General features: G+C 44.5%; 2 long non-coding RNA genes across 3 annotated transcripts in view; both read left to right on the top strand.

Moving 5' to 3' along the window:
* The window catches only part of LOC117196118 (uncharacterized), a 58,456-nt gene that overhangs the window by 5,889 nt on the left and 29,358 nt on the right, over nt 1–23,209 (top strand). The gene's annotated exons all lie outside the window — the stretch shown is intronic.
* On the top strand, nt 9,971–16,702 carry LOC125963424 (uncharacterized). Its single transcript, XR_007475390.1, has 3 exons — nt 9,971–10,019; nt 12,633–12,690; nt 16,271–16,702. It is a non-coding gene; the product is annotated as an uncharacterized LOC125963424 (long non-coding RNA).

Raw genomic sequence — 23,209 nt, 5'->3', positions numbered from 1 at the left:
CTTTACGCTCGTGGTCATAAGTGTGGATGTGAAGTCCTATCTCATTGTGGTTTTTTTTTTTTTTTTTTTTCCGTACGCGGGCCTCTCACTGTTGTGGCCTCTCCCGTTGCGGAGCACAGGCTCCGGACGCGCAGGCCCAGCGGCCATGGCTCACGGGCCCAGCCGCTCCGCGGCATGTGGGATCCTCCCGGACCGGGGCACGAACCCGTGTCCCCTGCATCGGCAGGTGGACTCTCAACCACCGCGCCACCAGGGAAGCCCTCTCATTGTGGTTTTGATTTGCATTCCCCTGATGACTAATGACGTTGAGCATCTTCTCATGTGTTTATTGGCCATTTGTCTGTCTTTGGAGAAATGTCTCTTCAACTCCTCTGCCCATTTTTCAATTGGGTTGTCTTTTCATTGTTGAGCTATAAGAGTTCTTTATGTATCCTGGATACTAGACCCTTACCAGGTATAAGAGTTGCAAATATTTTCTCCCATTTTGCGGATCATCGTTTTACTTTCTGGACAGCTTCCTTGAGAGCAAAAAAAATTTAATCTTCATGAAACCTGATGTATCTATTTTTTATTTGGTGCCTGTGTTTAGGATATTTTTATGCTACATCACCTCTTTGAGTGTACTTTTGTTTTAAATTTTAACTTTAGTTATAGAATGACCGTCTTTGCCTTTGGTTAAAATAACGTAAGCCTAAGGATCAAGTAGGCAAGAATTTTGAGGGGCAGGGAGATCACTCAAACTACCTGCGTGTTAGAAAGCTTAATATTGAGATAGGTAACTCAGTGTGTGTGTGTGTGTGTGTGTGTGTTTGTGTGTGTGCGCGCGCGTGCGCACGCACAGAACAGCATTGCTTGAGGGCCTGACAGATGACGCAGGACTGAAGTGAAAGTTGACTTACAGACTAGGATTGAAACTGAGCGTGAAAACACCACCTCTCACACGTGTGTGGTTCACCCCAATTCCAGTTCTTCTCAGGCCGAGCTGGAGATGATGCCTCAGGGTCTCCTGCCCCGCCGCCATTTATCATGTTATCCTTCTGCCTGTAATACTCACATCACCATCTTCATCCTCCCAGACCCGTCTCAAACGCAGCCCCTACAGAGGGGCACTGGAGCCTGGACCCTCGGTCAGACTGTGTTTACACTTTTTATTTGCACACTTATCATACTGTTTTGCCCGCTCCTGTGCTCACACCCTCCTTGAGAATCTCCAGTTGGAGGAGGCTGGGGTCTTCTTCCCCTCCGCATTTGGGGGGGGGGCGGGTATTGGGCCTTGAACACTGGGTTCTCGGTTAGCACTTGTGGCCTTGACCTGAACAACCTCTGCTGACTGGTTCTCAGAGCCACTTTATCTAACATAAACTTTTGTCGGGTATGCCTTTCATCTTCATAGTCTTCTAGTTATTATTATTTTTCTTTTTTGGCTGTGCCACGGCACTCGGGATCTCAGTTCCCTGACCTGGGATGGAACCTGTGCCCCCTGCAGTGGAAGCGCGGAGTCCTAACCACTGGACCGCCAGGGAAGTTCCTCTTCTAGTTATTTTAAAAACATGCACACAGAAAACCCTTTTAAGGCGTATGGCAAGAGTTTCAGATCATACACCACTTAGACCCATTAAAGAATTAATACAAAAATTAAAGTTCAAGATCAGGTGGGCTTCCCTGGTGGCACAGTGGTTAAGAAGCCACCTGCCAATGCAGGGGACACGGGTTCGAGCCCTGGTCTGGGAAGATCCCACATGCCGCGGAGCAACTAAGCCCGTGCGCCACAGCTACTGAAGCCCACGTGCTGCAACTACTGAAGCCCGCGCGCCTAGAGCCCGTGCTCCACAACAAGAGAAGCCACTGCAATGAGAAGCCGGCACACCACAATGAAGAGTAGCCCCTGCTCGCCGCAACTCGAGGAAGCCTGTGCACAGCAACGAAGACCCAACGCAGGCAAAAAAAAAAAAAAAAAAAAAAGATCAGTATCAGGTGAGTTCTTACTCCCTGTGTCTGCCTGTCTGTCTCTCTATATATATAATTTTACTTTTAATCAAAGTAAAATTCATATAATGTAAATTACCTACTTTACAGTGAACAATTCTGTGTCATTTAGTACATTCTCAATGTTATGCAAACGCCACCTCTACCTAATTTCAAAACATTTCCATCACTCCTCAAAGAAACCCCACTCCCAATCACTCCCCATTCCCTCCTCCACCAGCCCCTGGCAACCACCTGTCTGTGGGCCCTTTCGGTGGATTCCCCGATTCTGGACATTTCCTATAGATAGAATCATGCAATCAATGACCTTTTGTTTTTGTTTTTGTTTTTTTTTGCGGTACGCGGGCCTCTCACTGTTGTGGCCTCTCCCGTTGCGGAGCACAGGCTCCGGACGCGCAGGCTCAGCGGCCATGGCTCATGGGTCCAGCTGCTCCGCGGCATGTGGGATCCTCCCGGACCGGGGCACGAACCCTCATCCCCTGCATCGGCAGGCGGGCTCTCAACCACTGCGCCACCAGGGAAGCTCCCTAGCATAGTATTTTGAGGTTCACCCATGTTGCAGGTTGCCTCAGTACTTCATGCCTTTTCGTAGCTGAGTAATATTCCATTGTGTTGCCCTCCTAATTTTTTAAAACAAAGTTCAGATTAATTACCTATATCCATAAACGAGTAGACCAGCAGTCTCTCCCAGCCCCTCCCAGTGTTATGTGACCACAGCCTGATGGGCGGAATATTACACTAACAGGATTGGACCTCTTCATCACTGTGGTCAAAGCTGACTAATTAATCAGATAATGTAGGCATTCCAATTTAATTCCACTCAAATAACATCATGAAATTGGGGCACTAGGAAGGATTAGTGGCAGAAGAAAATAAATATGAGTGAAGCTTCTGAACAGACTTGATTCCGGCTGGAGGCATGTCCCACCCTGCTGGTCCACCAACCTGTCACCATCATCAAACTCACAGCCTGCATGCTCTTCCAGTGGGGAAAACACTCCCTGCCCTAGAGCTATTCGGACTCTGAAAAGCTATGATTCTGTAGGTCCTTACGTTGTTTCTGCCCCAAAGGGCTCACATTTCTTGATATTGGAATGTTTAGGGAGAAGAATTGGGAAGAATCAGGGGGACCATGAGCTCAGGAGCACCCCCTGGAGGCAATGAGGACAGGGTTTGAATTCCGTGGAACTCTCGCGGCTAAAGCAGGAGATGGTCACAAGAGCAAGCTTGTGGATGAACCACAGGGCACAGAGATCTGGGGCACGGGATGTGGGTTCTAACTATGGCTGCAAACGTTGAGCTTCCTTTCGGTCTCTCCTTGCTTCCGTGTCTTTCATTCTTCTGCTCGGGGATAGTGGGAGAAATCAGGGAGAAGAAACCAACGGGTCCCCACTATGAAAGTTAAGGAGCAGAATATACTTTGTTTTTCCAACAGTTTCAGTGGCGGCTACATGAATGAGCTGGAGAGGGAAGAACAGTGAGATTACAGCACTGCACAAGGTAACTGAATCGAGTCATTTGGAGATTGGATCAGAGAAGGAAAAGCATTCATCTCTCAAAGCTGCAGTGTATTCAACTGAAAAATGGGAATGCTAATCAGAAAGCACTGCTCTCTGTAAGGTGCCAGCAGAAAATGTCAGCACGGCTGCACTTATTGGAGGAACCATTGAAGGGTATCAGGAGGTCCCCCCCGCCAAATATGCCACTTTGGCATAAGGATTATTTTGAGCTGAAGGCAACTGAGAATCAACAGATGCAGGAAGAATTCTCTGGCCTCCCCTTATCTACCTACAGCTGGGCATAAATTTCCCTTGGTGACAAGAGTCCCTCTCTCCTGTACCCGGAGGAGGAGAACGGCTCATATCACCAGAGAAAGAGAATCAGCACCGAGATGAGTCTGCATAAACAGACTTTACTGAAATAACCCTTATCTTCCATTAGCTCTTCCATGTACATCCTAGTCACTTCCCCACAATTTATTGTGCCTTGAAGCCCAAACCCCCTTTCCTTTGTTAAAATGATATATAAGCCCCCGAGTCTAATCACCTCTTTGAGTTTTAGTTCTTCTCTTTTTAATAATTATTTATTTTAGCTTCGCTTGGTCTTAGTTGCGGCAGGCAGGCAGCATCTAGTTCCCTGACCAGGGATCGAACCCGGGCCCCCTGCATGGGGACTGCAGAGAAGTCCCGAGTTTTAGTTCTTTTCTATAAATCCCCATGCATGTAAAATATTATTAAAAATTGTATGCCTTTTCTCCAATTATTTTGTCTTTTGTTAGTGTAGTTTGCAGGCCCCCAGTGACAGAGTTTAAGAGGATAGAGGAAAGGTTTTTCCTCCCTGACACCATGTGTCCTGCAAGATGGGCAGATGACACAGAGGAGGGCCGCGGTTTTGCCGTTAGAGGTGAGGGGACTCCTCGCAATTTGATTCAATGCCTTGGCATCGTGGGATTCTGCCACAGCTATTTTTGTGGTGACTGTCCACCAGGATTGCTTGGTAAATACCTGTTGACCGACTGGCTGACGGTATGCTAACGGCAATTCGCAGAGAACGGCTGTCTTCTGATGAGTTTTAGTCCCAGACCCAGACTAGAAAAGCGATAGAAGCCGCCAGATGTTAAGGTGAGACTTGGGAGAAGAGACGAAAAACTGCTTTACTGAGAAGAGTCAGAGGCACGAAGTGATACTGAGTTTCTTGTTTTCCATGAGGAGAAAGGACTTAACACAAATCGTTGGCTGATTTGAGAGGAACTGATCACCCAGTCATTCAGAAAGGGCGTTTTGTCATCTGAACAACATTCCAAGGCAGGAATTTTGTTTAGAGAATTGAGAGTACAAAGTCTTTGACTGTAATCCCAGGAGACACATTGGTGAAATTTAGTTCCCTAGAATAAGTGGTGCTAAGCCTTCAGAGGAAGACAATACATGACACATCTTAAAAAGTATTTGGGGATTGATATGGGAGCCTGTGATTTAATTTTCCAGAGGCACAGCCCCAAGCAGGACAAGAAACAAATGCCTTTTACGCCTAGAACGAGAAATAACGTGGTTACAAAAGATGCTAGTCTGAGATGGCTAATAAGCCACGACCATGAAATATGCCAGGACAATGAAATGAAATACACAGCAATGAAATACCAAGTGAAATACTGGGCCGGATTGGGGAGTGGACAGAGGAATGTTGCACGTGGCAGAGAGATGATGGAATGATCCTTCCACCTTTGAGAGCAGAGCAAGGTTATATGATTATGAAGAACCCGGGCAGTAAACCTGCAAACACAGGTTGAAGGAGCCCTTGAACACAGGACTCCTGAAACTGACCAGCTCAGGTGTGCAGACTGCAGGGAACTCCTTCCACGACGAGGTGGTACCTGTGGGACTGATGGACGATTCAGTTTGCCCAGCATCAGAATAAAAGAGGTGGGTAGGGGAAGCACATCGAGGTAGCTCCCACAGTGGAGACCAGAGAGCAGAGAAAAAGGAAAAAAGATCACTGGGTTCTGAGTCCAGACATGAAAGGAAAAGTTAGGTCAACTAAAACAAAGGAGAGAACAGGGGAAACAAAAAATGCGGTATGGCCTGGCATTGTGGTCAAAAGCTAGAAACGACGGTGGAAACCAGTCCTTCTTATTCTCCATGGGCAAAAAGAATAAGCCAGGCCAAGGGCAGATAAAGGAATCCGAGGCTGACTGCCAAAGACCGGAGGTAAAAGACGCAAGCAAGAAGAGTTCAGAAGTTCAGGAAAATAAAAGAGGATTATCATTCAAGGGTTCTGTGAACCAGAGAAAAGGTGAAATGACAGGAAGCTCTGGGAGTGGCTGGGGGGGTGGGGACAGAGGGAGTGGGGGAGGGGAGAGGAGCAGTCACTTGGGTGAACTCCACCGTGTGTGGATGGGAGTCTAAGTGCACTGATGCAGGCGGGCCGGCTTTCTTCTCGCAGAGCACCTAATGGACCAAGTAAACCCCCCCCGAAAGACAGGACTAGATCTGATGGTGGAGGACTGATTCTGGGCTGGCTCCGTTTTTACATTCTTGGAGAGAAAATTCCTACTGCCTTGGCATTTCAATCTTTTAAAAAAGTTTAAGTTTTTCTATTTCGTTGTTTTAATTTAGTTATTTATTTTTGGCTGCATTGGGTCTTTGTTGCTGCATGCGGGCTTTCTCTAGTTGCGGCAAGCAGGGGCTACTCTTCGTTGAGGTGCGTGGGCTTCTCATTACAGTGGCTTCTCTTGTTGCAGAGCATGGGCTCAAGGCACACGGGCTCAGTAGTTGTGGCACTCGGGCTCAGTAGTTGTGGCTCGCGGGCTCAGTAGTTGTGGCACTCGGGCGCAGTAGTTGTGGCACGTGGGCTCAGTAGTTGTGGCCTTCAGGCTCAGTAGTTGTGGCTCGCGGGCTCTAGAGCGCAGGCTCAGTAGTTGTGGCGCACGGGCTTAGTTGCTCCATGGCATGTGTGATCTTCCTGGACCAGGGCTCGAACCCATGTCCCCTGCAATGGCAGGCAGATTCTTAACCACTGTGCAACCAGGGAAGCCCAAGTGTTTCTATTTTAAATAAAACCATGCCAGATTTGAAAAAGCACTCAGAGGGCTGCTTGTAACAAAGGAAGACAGAGGAGTGGGGCATCAGTGGGGATGTCCAGGGTTCCCCCTTTCCAGGGAATGGAGGATGATAGAAGATAATGAAACAGATGTAGAGGTAATAATTGCGGTGAGGGGCTTCCCTGGTGGCGCAGTGGTTGAGAGTCTGCCTGCCGATGCAGGGGACACAGGTTCGTGCCCTGGTCCGGGAAGATCCCACATGCCGCGGAGCGGCTAGGCTCGTGAGCCATGGCCGCTGAGCCTGCGTGTCCAGAGCCTGTGCTCCGCAATGGGAGAGGCCACAACAGTGAGAGGCCTGCGTACCGCAAAAAAAAAAAAAAAAAAGTGCAGTGAAGGCAGGATAAATTAGAGAACTAAAATACTGCCCAGAATAGGATACAAATCTACAGGAAAATATTGACAGCAAGGAAGAAAGAAATCTCTGTAAATGATGGAGATGAGAGAAAAAATGAAGACATACAAGAATAAAATCCAAAGGGGAAAGGCAAGACAGGTTCTGTTGAAAGCCGGAAGCATGAAGGATCATTGAGGGAAGTGAAGGGAGTCAAAATGTTGGTAAAAATTAGGATAAATAAAACTAATGGGGCTTCCCTGGTGGCGCAGTGGTTAAGAATCCACCTGCCAACGCAGGAGACACGGGTTCGAGCCCTGGTCTGGGAGGATCCCACATGCCGTGGAGCAGCTAAGCCCGTGCGCCACAACTACCAAGCCTGTGCTCTAGAGGCGGCGAGCCACAACTACTGAGCCCACGTGCCACAACTACTGAAGCCCGTGCGTCTAGAGCCCGTGCTCTGCAGCAAGAGAAGCCATTGCTATGAGAAGCCCGCGCACCACAACAAAGAGTAGCCCCCGCTCAGCGCAACTAGAGAAAGCCTGCGTGCAGCAACAAAGACCCAATGCAGACAAATATAAAAATAAATAAATTAAAAAAAAAAACTAATGAACAGAATTTTCAAAAGTTATAATTTTTTAAAATTTATTTTTTTCAAGTATAGTTGATTTACAATGTTGTATTAATTTCTGCTGTATAGCAAAGTGATTCAGTTATACATATATATTCTTTTTCATACTCTTTTCCATTATGTTTTATCACAGGATATTGAATAGAGTTCCCTGTGCTATACAGTAGGACCTTGTTGTCTATCCATTCTCTATGTAATAGTTTGCATCTGCTAACCCCAAACTCCCAATCCATCCCTCCACCGCACCCTCTCCCCCTTGGCGACCACAAGACTGTTCTCTATGTCTGTGAGTCTGTTTCTGTTTCGTAGATAAGTTCAGTTGTGTCATATTTTAGATTCTACATATAAGTGGTATCATATGGTATTTGTCTTTCTCTTTCTGACTTACTTCACTTAGTATGATAATCTTTAAGTCCATCCAAGCAAATGGCATCATTTCATTCTTTTTTATGGCTGAGTGATTGTCCGTTGTGTGTGTGTATATATACACCCCATCTTCTTTATCCATTCATCTGTAGATGGACATTTAGGTTGTTTCCATGTCCTGGCTATTGTGAATAGTGCTGCTATGAACATTGGGGTGCATGTATCTTTTCAAATGATGGTTTTCTCCGGATATACGCCCAGGAGTGAGATTGCTGGATCACATGGTAGCTCTATTTTTTATTTACTTGGCTGTGCCAGGTCTTAGTTGCAGCATGCAGGATCTTCATTGTGGCATGTGGGCTCTTTTAGTTGCAGCATTCGGGCTCTTGTTTGCAGCATGCATGTGGGATCTAGTTCTCCGACCAGGGATCGAACCCAAGCCCCCTGCATCGGGAGCACAGAGTCTTAACCACTGGACCACCATGGAAGTCCCTGGTAGCTCTAATTTTAGTTTTTTGAGGAACCTCCATAATGTTCTCCATAGTGGCTGCACCAATTTACATTCCCACCAGTGTAGGAGGGTCCCTTGAAAAGTTATAATTTTTAGTGTACTCAGACGTTTAGAAACTTTGTTAAAATGATGCAGATGGGACAGAATACTTAGATTTTTAAAGACCAAAATTAGAGCATAAAGAATGTGTTCTTGTTTGGCTAGACTGTTGGTTTAAAAAAATGATTTTCAATATATTTGGTCATAGGGTTTTGTGCACTCTTGGAAATTTGAAATGACTGCAAAAAGGGAATTCAAAAATCATTTTGTGAAAATGGTATATTTTCTCTATTTCTTCCTTTCAGTCTCTTTCTGTACACAAACTTGAATATTCTTTTTCCTAAACATTGGCAGACATCATGATACTTCAGTATGCATTTCCTGTTAGTAAGAACATACTCTTACCTGCCCACGAAAACTCTATCACACCAAAACTTTTTTTAAAATTCACACCTAAGAAAACAAATAATAATTCCATAATATCTAATAGGCAGTCATATTTAAATATCAGCAATGCCAACAATAATTAAGCTCTTGTTTTTTTGTTTTTCTAAAGAAGAATCCAATTAAGTTTCACCCATCGCGTTTGGTTGTTTTGTCTCTTGAGCATCTAATCTTTTTAGCCCAAACTCATCATTTCTGACAGGAGAAAAATACTGTTGAGATGAGGTGATTTGCCCAAGGCTGATGCACAGAGCATATGCTCCATTTCACTTAAGTAGGATTTTGTAGTAAGATAGCTTTAAATTTTAAAGTAATTTTAAAATGATGAGTATCAAAGATGTCATCATCATGCAGGAATTGCTTCTCCTCTCTTAGCAACACTGAACCTTCAGGACAAGTCACATATTGTCTTGGACATTTGCATTTGTTAGCTTAGTTAACATGTCACAAACCCCACGATGATGACTCAGAGACGCTGTCCTGTCACACAGCAGAAGCTCAGAGCTGTTGCCATTCTGAGCTGGGTCTGGAGGCTGGCAGAAGACCTGGACGGATCTGCTGAGCCTTAATACCACTTTTCTGCTCTGACTCTCCAGGGCAGCAACACATGCCGCCTCTGAGTATATTTCGAGACTGCAGTGGGCCCTCTGTACCCACGGGTTCCGCATTCGCGGATTCAACCAATCGCGGATTGAAAATACTCGGGGAAAAAATAAGAAAGTTCTGAAAAGCCAAACTTGAATTTGCTGGGCACTGACAACTATTTACATAAAATTTACATTGTGTTAAATATTATAAGTAATCCAGGGATGGTTTAAAGTATACAAAGGATTGTATGGTAGATTATAGGCAAATACTGTGCTATCATTTTATATCAGGGAGTTGAGCATCCTCGGATTTTGGTATCTGCGGAGGTCCTGGAACCAGTCTCCCGCTGATGCCGGGTGGGGGGGTGACTGTATATTTGTAAACTGTATGTAACTTTTCGATTGAAGTCATAAAAATAAATGGCGCCCTCTCCCCAGCGAATTGCCTGCCAGTATTCTCAATAGCGGGCGCTGGAGAGTCAATCAGATGCCTCTTTGGAGAAAGGAAAAGTGGCGAGCAAGGCAAGGTGAAATATTCAGCCTTTGATGCTTTGGCCAACACAAACTAATGGGGCTCCTAGGACTCATTTTGGCAGTAAAGGGTGACTGCAGAACACTTAGTAACAGTAAGAGGAAGAACAGGTGATACATGAATGTATCATACATGCTGCTAAATGAACCTGGATTGAAAGTAAGATTAATGAAAGTGGATCTTTCTCTTGCTGCTTCTGTTTTTTTTTTCTTGGTAAACTATATGAAGATGCCAAGGTAGATACCTTGGTTTATTTGCCTTTGATTTCCCTGGACTTCATGCATAGTTTGGAATATACATTGGTATTCAGATACTACATTAATTAAGCAAATATTTCCTGAATACATCTGTGTGCCGGGTGCTGTGCTGGTCCTGCCCCGAGATAAGAAACAGGCAATTTCCATCCTGCTTGGTAAGCTTGATGGACGATAGGGTAAGGGCTTAGTGTCGCAGGCTTGGGAGGGACAGGAGGCTTCCAGGAGGAGGTGCCACTTAAGTCGAGACTGAAGGTCGAGTAGTGATTCAAGTAGGCTGAACTGAATGGGTAAATTTTCTTTGAAGCAGCTTAAAGCCACAGGGAGCAGGAAACTATTAGCACAGATCTTTCTTGTTTGAAATGGCAACCAACTGGTGAGAGTGGTAGCCTGTGTGTAGGAAACCAAGGGACGGGGACAAGGACATATATACCCTTTTACACCTTTTATTTTTATTTATTTATTTTTAAAATTTATTTATTTTTGGCTGTGTTGGGTCTTCATTGCTGTGCGCGGACTTTCTCTAGTTGCGGCGAGCAGGGGCTACTCTGCATAGCGGTGCGCAGGTTTCTCATTGCAGTTGGTGGCTTCTCTTGTTGCGGAGCACGGGCTCTAGGCTCACGGGCTTCAGTAGTTGCAGCACGCAGGCTCAGTAGTTGTGGCTCGCGGGCTCTAGAGCGCATGCTCAGTAGTTGTGGCGCACGGGCTTAGTTTCTCCATGGCATGTGGGATCTTCCCGGACCAGGGCTCGAACCTGGGACCCCTGCATTGGCAGGTGGATTCTTAACCACTGCACCACCAGGAAAGTCCCTTACACCTTTTAAATTGTCTACTAATTTGTTTGAGTAATTAAAATGATTTTTTCATACTTCTTGGCACCCCTTTGAGAAAATTTTAAAAAGGAAAACAATGAATTTATGTTCTAGATGGAAGATCACTGCAGGGAACAGAACAGGGAAGGACATAAATGCATCCCCCTTCAATTGAGCAAAATTTGAGGATGCTGTAAACTTGACAGTGGTCTAAGGGAAGGGGCTGTGATTTCCAATGTGTGAGCGTGTTGTGGGCTTATCCAGCGTCCAAAGACAGGAGACCAGGATGGTGAAGCTGTTAAGAGGCAGGGAATGAATGTGAATGGGTTCATTAAAATCTTGGCAATTTTTTTTTAAAAAGGAAACCTCTAGAAACAGAAACAGGGAAACAATCTGGGAAAAGAAGAGAAAAGAAGACTATAGGAAATATGGCAAATGCATCCCCTAAGCAATTAATCCATTTCTTTTGATCCTTTGTTTTATATAATTGCTGCATTTCACAATGAGAAGCAGACAAAGGGCAGTTTTGATGAGGAATGTTTGTACAGGTGACGAAGCAAATACATTTACAAGAGGGTTAGTATTATCGTGCGAGAGTGTTCAGGTGCGAATTTATTTTATTTTACTTTTTTATTGAGGTATAATTGATTTACAATGTCAAGTTAGTTTCAGGTGTACAGCAAAGTGATTCAGTTATATACATATTCAATAATATATGTATGCTCTTTTTCAGATTCTTCTCCCTTGTCGTTATTACAAAATACTGAGTACAGTTCCCTGTGCTATACACACTTCTGCTATATACACTTGTTGGTTATCTATTTTATATATAATAGTGTGTATATGTTGATCCCAAACTCCTAATTTATCCCTCCCCGCCCTTTCCCCTTATGGTAACCATACGTTTGCTTTCTATGACTGTGGGTCTATTTCTGTTTTGTATATGAGTTCATTTGTATCATTTTTTTGAATTCCACATATAAGCGATATCATATTATATTTGTCTTTCTCTGGCTTACTTCACTTAGTATGATAATCTCTAGGTCCGTCCATGTTGCCGCAAATGGGAGATGTGAATTTTTTAATGGAGCGATTTGTTTTTACTTTTTGAAATTTGTGTTAGGGCAGCATGTTAAAGAAAATGTAAGTCTTCTAAACCCAGTGCAAACCACGAAGTTTGCGGGGAGGGTACACGTGTTGGGTCAGGAAGGCTGCATTTGAGTCCTGGCTCTGTCACTCACTAGCTCTGGAACTTTAGAGATATTATTCAGTTTCTCCACATTGCGTCTCTATCCGTGGTATCGAGGTATTAACCCATGTGAGAGGGTTGTTTTGAAGGTTGACGATGAAGTGGTGGCTCAGAACACCATCCTCATGTTATTTCCACTGGGCAGGATGGCCAGAGTCCTGGGAGACCACCCAGCTCCTGGGTGGGGAGGTGATTGCTCCATAGTTCTGGAAAAAAGACGTACGAAGTGCAGGCAACCCACTGATCAGCGAGAAATTCCTGATGGCTTACTGGGCTGTTCACTTTCTCTGCAGCCTCCCACAGGAAAAGAGTCGGACCTCCGTAATAGGAACCAGAGAGCCCCAGACCCAGGTAAGTCACAGTTCGTTGAAACAGAGCAGTGGAACAGTTAAGGGAGGAAAGAGGGAAAATCCTCAAGAGAAAAGCAGACATGTCAAGAGGCTTTTACGGATTTGGGGGAGAGGGAAATTGGCAAAGGACGTTTCTGTGTCTGTGGAGGAGGGGCAAAGCATATTCTAGGTCTAGGTGGGAGATGACAAAAAGCAGAGGAAACACAAAACTATCAAATGTCTGCGGTAATGTTTTCGAGCAACTAGAGCAAGACGTGGGTGAATGAGAGGTCAAAAAAGGATTGTATGAGCATATTTTTAAAAAAATACATACAAGAACGGGACTTCCCTGGAGGTCCAGTAGTTGAGACTTCACCTTCCAGTGAAGGGGGTGCGGGTTGGATCCCTGGTTGCGGGGCTAAGATCCCGCATGCCTCGTGGCCAAAAAACCAAAACATGAAACAGAAGCAAGGGCCTCCCTGGTGGCGCAGTGGTTAAGAATCCGCCTGCCAATGCACGGGACACGGGTTCAAGCCCTGGTCCGGGAAGATTCCCACATGCTGCGGAGCAACTAGGCCCGTGTGCCACAACTACTGAGCCTGTGCTCTGGAGGCCACGAACCGCAACTACTGAGCCCACGTGCCATAACTACTGAAGCCCACGCACCTAGAGCCCGAGCTCTACAACAAGAGAAGACACCACAATGAGAAGCCCGCGCACCGCAACAAAGAGTAGCCCCTGCTCACTGCAACTAGAGAAAGCCCGCACACAGCAACGAAGACCCAACACAGCCAAAAATAAATAAGTAAATAAAATTTATATTAAAAAAAAACAGAAGCAATATTGTAACAAATTCAGTAAAGGCTTTAAAAATAGTCCACATCAAAAAAAAATCTTAAAAAAATACATACAAGAACACAAAGTTGGATTTATATTGTTTCAATGCCTTCATCAAATAAGTGACAATAAATATATCTTTTAATGTTATACAAACAATTTACAGGTGCTCTACAATGGGTTTGGGCCCTGTTAGAAATATTTGGAGGGAACAGCCCAGGTAAAAATATTCACATGGAATTTGTACTTATATGTGTCTTGGAAGGGCCCTTAGCCCCTGTGGACCATCCCTGCTGGTTATTTGTACTGGCTCCTCCTACTGTCCTGTTGGACCTGATAATTCATATTTGCAAAACACTTTTGAAAAAAAATATCAATACATACAAGACAACTAGAGAAAATCACGTAAGGAAGTCACTTTCCGGGTCAAGGATCCGTAGGCGCTCCCCTTGTCTTGATGTTCAAGGCCTTCTATAACCTGGACCCAAACGTACTTGTCCAGTCTTGACGCCAACTACAATAAATAAATAAGTCATGTATCAAACCCTTGTTGACTTGCTGTCGGGGTCTGGGTACCGAAGGGAGGAAGCCCCCACTGCCCTGTCATCTCACAGGGAATGCCATCCTCTGCGGGTAAGCCAGGCTGCCTCCAGAAAAAAAGAGAGCTGCATCCTCCCTTCTGTTAAGAGGTGAGAAGAAAGAGAATAGCTCAGAGGAGCACAAGTGACGAAGGCATTCCAGAAACTGCTCCCCTGGTGAAGGACCTGGGATTCTTCCTGTTGCCTTGGAAGTTTCCTCAAGCTTCTTCCCCATCTAAGTCCTACCTTCCTTCTCTGGCCACTCAACACATCTGGCCAACAGCCCTCCCCTCAAGGAGTTTGTAAGCTGGTAGAAGAGATTAAACAAGGACTTAGTAACTATGACAGCGGCCAGCATGTGGCAGAAGGAGTGCAAAATGCTACTGGAGAGAGGAGGAGGGTGGAAGAGGAGGGAAAGAAGGTACTAGAATGACTTTGAGAAGGAGGTAACATCGGAGATGGAAAAGCATGGATAGAATGTGGAGAGGTGGTCAAGTTGAAGAAGCGTTGGTTGAGAACCTTGCACGGCTGGATTTGGTACTTTCTTGGGTGTTAGTTTTCAGGTGACAAACCCAGAGAGAGTGATTTGGGCCATCCCGTGAAGAGCCGTTATTGGCAGGCTGAGAAATGCGTACCTAACATAGTAGCCAGTAGGGATCCATTGGAGGTCTTTGAGCAGCAGAGGGACACAGAACCGCGTGATCTCCGGGCTCAAAGGAACTTAAAGGCCTTTGGTTCCATCCAAAGCTTGACATCTCTGACTGTCAAGTCTAGACTTGGCCACTAGATTCTCCTCGTTGTGAGGGTTTAATGAGATGACACTTGTAAAATGCTTAGCTCAGGGTTTGCCAGAGAGTAAAGCTCAATACATCTTGACTGCTGTTGTCAACATCACCATACATTGGGTTACAATTTAGGAATGTTTTCCTTAAGCCTTCTTCCACATTTGTCTTGTAAGACTTTGAAGACAGCTATCCCATTCCTATTTGAGCTTTTTCTTCTCTAGACCGAATATTCTTGGTTTCCTCCACCACTCCACATTCCTTTACCTGCCTGACTGTCTCCAGTTCTTATAAAATGTGTTACATAGGACTTCCCTGGTGGCTCTGTGGTTAAGAATCTGCCTGCCAATGCAGGGGACACGGGTTCAAGCCCTGGTCCGGGAAGATCCCACATGCCTCAGAGCAACTAAGCCCGCAAGCCACAACTACTGAGCCCATGTGACACAACTATTGAGCCTGCGCTCTGGAACCTGCAAGCCGCAACTACTGAAGCCCACGCACCTAGAGCCCTTGCTCCGCAACAAGAGAAGCCACAGCAATGAGAAGCCCGCTCACCGCAATGAAGAGTAGCCTCCGCTGGCCTCAACCAGAGAAAGCCCGCGCACAGCAACGAAGACCCAACACAGCCAAACAAACAAACAAACAAACAAATAAGTAAATGCGGTACATGGAACCCAGTTGTCTGATCACAACTGACCAGGGCAGACCCTTCCCTTCTCTCATTCTACGGAAGATGCCTGAAGTGGAAAAATAATTTAAGATTTTTTTGGGAGTCACACTCAATATAATACTGGCACTCATCACACTGAACTGATGAACATAGTACTGATTTCAACTCCTAAGCCATTCCCGAAGGCACTACTGCTAAGCTATAACCTTTTCTATTCTCTCCTTGTACTTGGTCCCTGCAAAAGACCTCAGATTGCTTTATGATTGTTTCCTCTTATTGTCAGGAAAAATTGTGAAAGGCCTTGAAACGGGCAAAAAGATTACTGAGTTTCCATTCAGTGGATTGCTGGGCATCATCGAGCAGATTCTTCTGGGTTGTCTGGCTTTACGGGGGTCTGTGTCTTTCATTGTTTTTCACAGAACTGTTTTGCAAATATACATTGTAGAAAACACATAGTAGTGATGCAAAAAATTCTTGTCCAGAAAGAGAAAAATGAATTTTGTCTGGTGGGCATGCAATTGATTTCCACCCCGTGAAAGAGGCTGCGAGTCTTGCATCGATTAGCAAATTTATTTCAACATTTCTGATTGCTTCTATACTTGTCCGTTCTTTGGATTCCCCTTGGAGCCAGTTGTAATGTTTTACTGCCTTCATGGTTAGTTAATGAGTTAATTAATGGACACATGTTCATTTTATATTAGTATGAGAACCCTTATTCTTAAAATTATTTTTCAGCACTGATTTTCTTATCCCTTCACAAATTGGAAAGGCATGAAAAGGGCAGAAATGAAGACTGATCAAGCAATAGAGACCTCATTTTAAATTGACATGGATTGCAATTGCCAAGATATGGAAGCAACCTAAGTGTCTATCAACAGATGAATGGATAAAGAAGATGTGGTACACACACACACACACACACACACACACACACACACACGATGGAATACTACTCAGCCATAAAAAGAATGAAATTCTGCTATTTGCTGCAATGTGGATGGTCATAGAAAATATTATCCATAGTGAAATGTCAGAGAAAGACAAATACTGTACGTTATTACTTATATGTGGAATCTAAAAAATAAAACAAACTAGTGAACATAACAAAAAAGAAACATTCACAGATATAGTGGTTACCGACTATGCAGACCGAAGCTATGGTTATCAGTGGGGACAGGGATGGAGGGGGTCACGATAGGTGTAGGGGATTAAGAGGTACAAACTACTATGTATAGAATAAATAAGCCACAAGGATATATTGTACAGCACAGGGAATATAGCCAATATTTTATAAGAACTGTAAATGGAGTGTAAGCTATAACATTTTTGAATCTCTGTGTTGTACACCTGAAACTGACATCATATTGTAAATCAACTATACCTCAATTTTTTTTAAATTATAAGTTTTTTAAAAAAGAAAAGAGATTGACATGGGTCTACCAACCCATATCTTTTGTTAAAGTTGTTCAACAAGTTATTAATCCACTGAACCATACCAACGTGCCTCTACTTACAAACAAGCTGTTCATAAGTCCATTTGTGCATAAATTCCACGTGATTAAGAGGGGTTAAAACTGCTGTCCCAGGACTTCCCTGGCGGTCCATTGGTTAAGACTTCACCTTCCAATGCAGGGGCTGCGGGTTCGATCCCTGGTCAGGGAGCTAAGATCCCACATGCCTCAGGGCCAAAAAACCAAAACATAGAACAGAAGCAATATTGTAACAAATTCAGTAAAGACTTAAAAAAACCCAAACAAACAGCTTCCTTTAAAAAACAAAAAAACTGCGGTCCCCAGGTGTATTCCCTCTAATGATGGATGCAGGTCTGACTTTGATAATTTTTAGATCAGTCATAGATTTCCTATTCCTTGCTCATTTACATTCGAATGGATACCCTTTGCCAAAATAGACCAGTTTTACCTGCACTAAAAGTCCTTAATGATCTTGTTGGAGAGTATTGAGTAGGAGAACTGTATTGCTTTGGAGAAGGGGAGTTCGGGGGTTGGTTAGTGGAAACAGAATGCGTTAAGTGAATGAAGTTAAGGTCTGTTACCAGCCTGCAGAAATAGTGCAGAAACAGCTAGGAGAACAAAGGTGGCTGCCATGATGACATTTTGGTCTCGAAGACAGTGAGACAGCCAAGATGCAGGTGGACAGAATGGAAGAGAGGCACTTCCTCATGCTAATGATATTAAAATGATAAGTAAACATGAATCTGGTCCTAAGGAAGCCCGTGTCTAGTGGATGCACCTTGGGAGAAGGACAGGAGGGTTTTGAGAGGATGCTCTTGAGCAGACAGAGGACGAGATCCTGGACAGGAAAGGACTGAGTTAGGAGAATGAGAGCTGGTGAAGAGGCCTGGGTGCTGGAGACCTTCTTGGGTATTACAGACTGGTATCCCGGTGTTGGTTCGGGTCTAAGGACATGATAAACCAGGATTATGGCTCCACAGTGCCTCGCCTTGGCCATCGCTACACTAAAGGTAAACTTAGAAGGAGCAGGATAAGTGAGGCAACAAATTGCAGTCACTTTGCAGGACATTGCTTAGCACTTACTGTATTCAGATTCACCACTCAGTGGAAGTGGCCATGCCCACTGCACCACAGTTGACGGTTGGTAGAGCCCCATCGTTGAGCTTTCACTCTGGACCAGCTCTGTTTGCATCGATGTGAGGTCTTCTGCTAAAATGCTTCTGGGTTATATCCACATCACTCAACCTTCTGTCCAAGGATGAGAGGCTTATTAAATGACTTGCTCAAGTCCTGACCCAGTATATTTAGTACTTTTTCTAATTTACTGGTTTAGCCATAGAAGGAAATTAATCTTAGACAACACCTTAGAAAGATTATGCCTTAGAAAGATTAATTTGTCATCAGTGTGTAGGCTGTATCAGGAGGGTGCATAGAGAGGTGAGCATGGAATTTGAAGGAGACCACGCTTGCCAGTCGTTGTACAGATGACAGTGATAGTTGACAGTGTAAGATGCTACAGAGAGGATGAGGTGAGTGAAGGCTTTCAGACAGAGCAGGTGGAAGGTCACTGACGGTCCTGGAATCAAGGTAGAAACCACATTACAGGAAGTTAAGGAAAGAGTGAGTGGGGGGGAGATATTTACAACAGGTGTAAACTTCTCTATCAATCAGATCGATATGAAGATGAGGGAAGAGACGAGATGGGTAGCATGAGTGGGAAGGAGGATTATTTGGGGGACTGGGTAGTTCGAGAACAGTCATAAAAAGAGAGGAAGGAATGAATGTATCTGGAAAAACTGAAGGTAAGAGTAGAGAGAGCAGATAACCATGGAGCAGAATCCTAGCGATGCTGGGAGGGGACATCATTAAGGTCACAAGTACAAGGAAGGAGGAACCAGGGGAAGGAAGGAGGATGTTTGCTCCTGAGAAGAGAAGAATAGGTGGAGAGTCAGGAAGACGTTGACGTAAAGCGAAGGTGTGTTGAAATAGGTCACTTCAGATGCTCTCAGATGTTTTAAGGCAAAGCAGATCTGAGGATGAGGAATAGAGGGAGCTGGAGAGTCCAGTAACCACCTGTTCAGATGCCTTAATTTTGCACTTGCTCCTTGATGCCCTCACGCCCTTGACCTTCCATTGCGTCCAGCCTGCTCAACCTTACCTCCTGGGCAACCCGATCACCTGTTCAAGTGTATCCGTGCGCACACCAGCAGCTGCATGAAGCTAAGGGGGAAAGCACATGAGCTGAGTGCACCTTTCAAAGGCCGTCAGCCCTGGCTGGAACAGTGACGTCATCCGTTCCCCAGAGCTGCTGCTCTGAAACTCCCCCGAGAGGAAGGAATGTGTAGGTGAGTCCATCGGGCTCTACTTTTCAGACCATAAGTATTTCAGATATTCTCTTTGGGGCTCTTGGTAATAGAATGGTTTTTAAAATTAACAAAACTAATGCTTTATAAACATAATTTATGTATATAGGTGTTTTAGAAAAAAAGATTAAAAGCTGATTTGTTTTTCTTTTTTTTGTTGTTGTTTTTTTAAAATTAATTTTATTGGAGTATAGTTGGTGTACAATGTTGTGTTAGTTTCTGCCATTCAGCAAAGTGAATCAGTTATACATATACATACATCAATTCTTTTTTAGATTCTTTTCCCATATAGGCCATTACAGAGTATTGATTAGAGTTCCCTGTGCTATACAGTAGGTCCTTATTAGTTATCTATTTTATATATCATAGTGTGTATATGTCAATCCCAATCTCCCAATTTATCTCTCCCCCTCTTTCCCCCCAGTAACCATGTTTGTTTTCTACATCTGTGAGTCCATTTCTGTTTTATAAATAAGTTCATTTGTACCATTTTTTTAGATTCTACATATAAGTGATATCATATGGTATTTGTCTTTCTCTTTCTGACGTACTTCACTTAGTATGACAATCTCTAGGTCCATGCATGTTGTTGCAAATGGCATTTTTTCGTTCCTTTTTATGGCTGAGTAACATTCCATTGTGTATATGTATCACATCTTTTTTTTTAATAAACATGGTTCTTTTTTTTTTTTTTTTTTTTTTTTTTTGCGGTACGCGGGCCTCTCACTGTTGTGGCCTCTCCCGTTGCGGAGCACAGGCTCCGGACGCGCAGGCTCAGCGGCCATGGCTCACCGGCCCAGCCACTCTGCGGCATGTGGGATCTTCCCGGACCGGGGCACGAACCCGTGTCCCCTGCATCGGCAGGCGGACCCTCAACCACTGCGCCACCAGGGAAGCCCCAGACATGGTTCTTTTTTTAAATCAATTAATTAATTTTGGCTCTGTTGGGTCTTAGTTGCAGGCATACAGGATCTTCCTTGAGGCATGAGGGATTTTTTCGTTGTGGCGCATGGGCTCTTCGTTGTGGCACTTGGGCTTCTCTCGTTGTGGCCTGCGGGCCTCTCTCTGGTTGTGGCATGTGGGTTTTCTCTTCTCTAGTTGAGGTGGGCTCAGTAGTTGTGGCGCACAGGCTTAGGTGCCCCGTGGCACATGGGATCTTAGTTCCCTGACCAGGGATCGAACTCACGTCCTCTGCATTAGAAGGCAGATTTTTTACCATTGGACCACGAGGGAAGTCCCATGTACCACATCTTCTTTATCCATTCATCTGTCGGTGGACACTTAGGTCGCTTCCATGTCCTGGCTATTGTAAATAGGGCTGCCGTGAACGTTGGGATGCACGTGTCTTTTCGACTGTTTCTCATTTAACAAATATTTATTGAGCACTGTCCTTGGTGCACAGGGATGCAGATTCCCTGCCTTCATGGGCTTCATGTTCTACTGAGGTAGTCAGGCAACAAGCAACAACCACAACAACAGTAATAGTAATAATAATATAACAGGACTCTGAACCAAATTAAGGCAGAGTAAGAGTATAGAGGGTGTTAGCGCAGGGACAGTGGTATCTCAGGATGCTAAGATTACAGATAATTTGCCTTTTTTCTTCGTGTTTTTCTCTATTTTCCAAATTGTTTACAATAAACATGCATTCCTTCTGTAATTAGAAAAAAATAAAAGCGATTTGGAGAAATGTTCTGTTAAGTGGCAGTGACAGATTATCAGCCTTCTGTTCACTTTCTCCCTTGCTCTTTTTTGACAAAGGTCTTTGTTGTTTACTGATCTTCTGTGTATGACTTGTGATTTTCCTGGGGAGAACAGGAAGAAAGAAAGGGCAGGTGGATTTACCGGCATTTCTTTATTTACCTCAGCCTGTAAGCAAAGTGCAAGAAACCAAACACTGATCAGGTCACTCTTGGGAGGAAGTGAGTTGGCAGAGCGCTAAATGCAGCCCTGGGCATCTGCCGTCCCACCTGGTTGCCCCTCCTCCTTGGTTCTGTGTCCATTGCTGCAGTTAAAGGGCACCGCGGCAACTGGCAGAAACCCACTACCTCCACCATGAGCCACAGGTCCCTGGGGACGATGGTTGAGTCCATAACTCTGGCTGTGACACCCCCGCCAGCAGAGCCTTTGTACCCACCCGGTGCCACCACGTGAAGGACATCCGCAGCCCCTGGCTTGGAGCTCAGGTGCCGGAGCCGGCTGCACCTGCCTGAGACTTGATTAGCCATTATCAAGTTCATGGAGCAAAGTCATGTAAGGGTGATAAATGGATAAGAAGCAGCTTGGGAATTCCGCAGAGAATCTTAGGGATTGAACCAACTGTAGGCTGGTGTTTTTAGAGAAAAACCACCAGGATATGCCTAGGAATCAAGATGCTGGTGTTAGGAGAGAGAGTGGAGAGATGCAGGGCTGGGTATGACCGTTCTGTAGGTGCTGTGAAGTTAATCCTATTATATCTCTAGGTGTCTCTTACTAGGATGTAGATGTCCTTGGGACACGCTGGTTTTTCCTGATCTTTTCGGATACTCTCCAGAACTTCATCTCCCCTCCTAGTGGTTTATCAAAAAGAAAGCTTTTCATTCCATAATTAGAGATAAGGATGAAAATGTAAGTTCTGTGCTCTCGGCGCCAAGCTTAAGAAGACCTGGTCCCAGCCCTCAAGGGAACAGCGTGATAAGAGGCCAGGCCGGGTGCTACAGGAGTGTAAAGAAGGGGCAAGAAGACGTGGGAGCAGTGAACACAGAATTTGGTCTCTAAATCCAGTCCCCCTTGGGTCACACAGCTCGAATTTTCATAAATCACACAATTCACATATGCATGAATTTTCAGGGTTGTTTTTGTAGAAATATTTTTCTTTGGGATGTCGTTAATTGAATCCATTCCACAGCTTATCTTTTCAGGAAAGGGGACCACGGTCTGACAGCCCGGGTCGCTCGAAGAATCCCAGTCTGATCTATCGCACGTTGGTTAAACTCAGTGGGCCCTTCAGGCCAGTTCATCAGCCCTTCTACCCAAACTGTAGGGTGCTTTGGTGTGGAACTTTAAAAGTCACGTGGATCAACTAAACTGAATCCATGTATCATGTGAGTGAACTATAATAATATAATAAGGTTTTACATCCGTGATTAGTCTCCTATTGCTGCTGTAACAAATTACCACAAACCTAGTGGCTTAAAGCAACACAATTTATTATTTTACTATTCTGGAGGCCAGAAGTCCCGTAAGGGTTTTAGAAGGCTGAAATCAAGATGTTGGAAGCGCCAGAGAGAATCTGTTTTCTTACCTTTTTCTGGAGGCTGCCATCATTCCTTGGCTCACGGCCCTACTCCTTTGTCTTCAAAGCACGTCACTCCAATCTCTGCTTACGTCCTTGCATCTCTTTTCTCTGACCTTGACCCTCTTGCCTCCCTCTTTATTTTTATTGTTGTAAAATATATATAACATAAAATTCGGCATTAACCCTTTTTTTAAGTGTACAATTCAGTGGCATTAATTACAACCACAATGTAGTACAACAGTCCCACTCTTTCCAAAACCCTTCCTCGCCCAAGCAGAAACCCTTTACATGTTAAGCAATAACTCCCCGTTCCCTCCTGCCGGCTGGAGTCCATTTGCTATTTCTACGAGTTGCCTATTCTACATATTTCATGTAAATGGAGTCATGCAGTGTTTATCCTTTTGTATTTGTTCTTCTCACTTAATGTAATGTTTTTGATATTCATCCATGTTGTAGGATATTTTAGAACTCCATTCCTTTTGTGGCTGAATAATATTGCATTGAATGCATACACCACATTTTGTTTATCTGTTCATCAGTTGAGGGACACTTGGCTTGTTTC

The sequence above is a fragment of the Orcinus orca genome, chromosome 2 (assembly GCF_937001465.1).
Source record: "Orcinus orca chromosome 2, mOrcOrc1.1, whole genome shotgun sequence".
Classification (NCBI taxonomy): domain Eukaryota; kingdom Metazoa; phylum Chordata; class Mammalia; order Artiodactyla; family Delphinidae; genus Orcinus; species Orcinus orca.
This window is presented reverse-complemented; position numbering and strand designations above follow the sequence as displayed.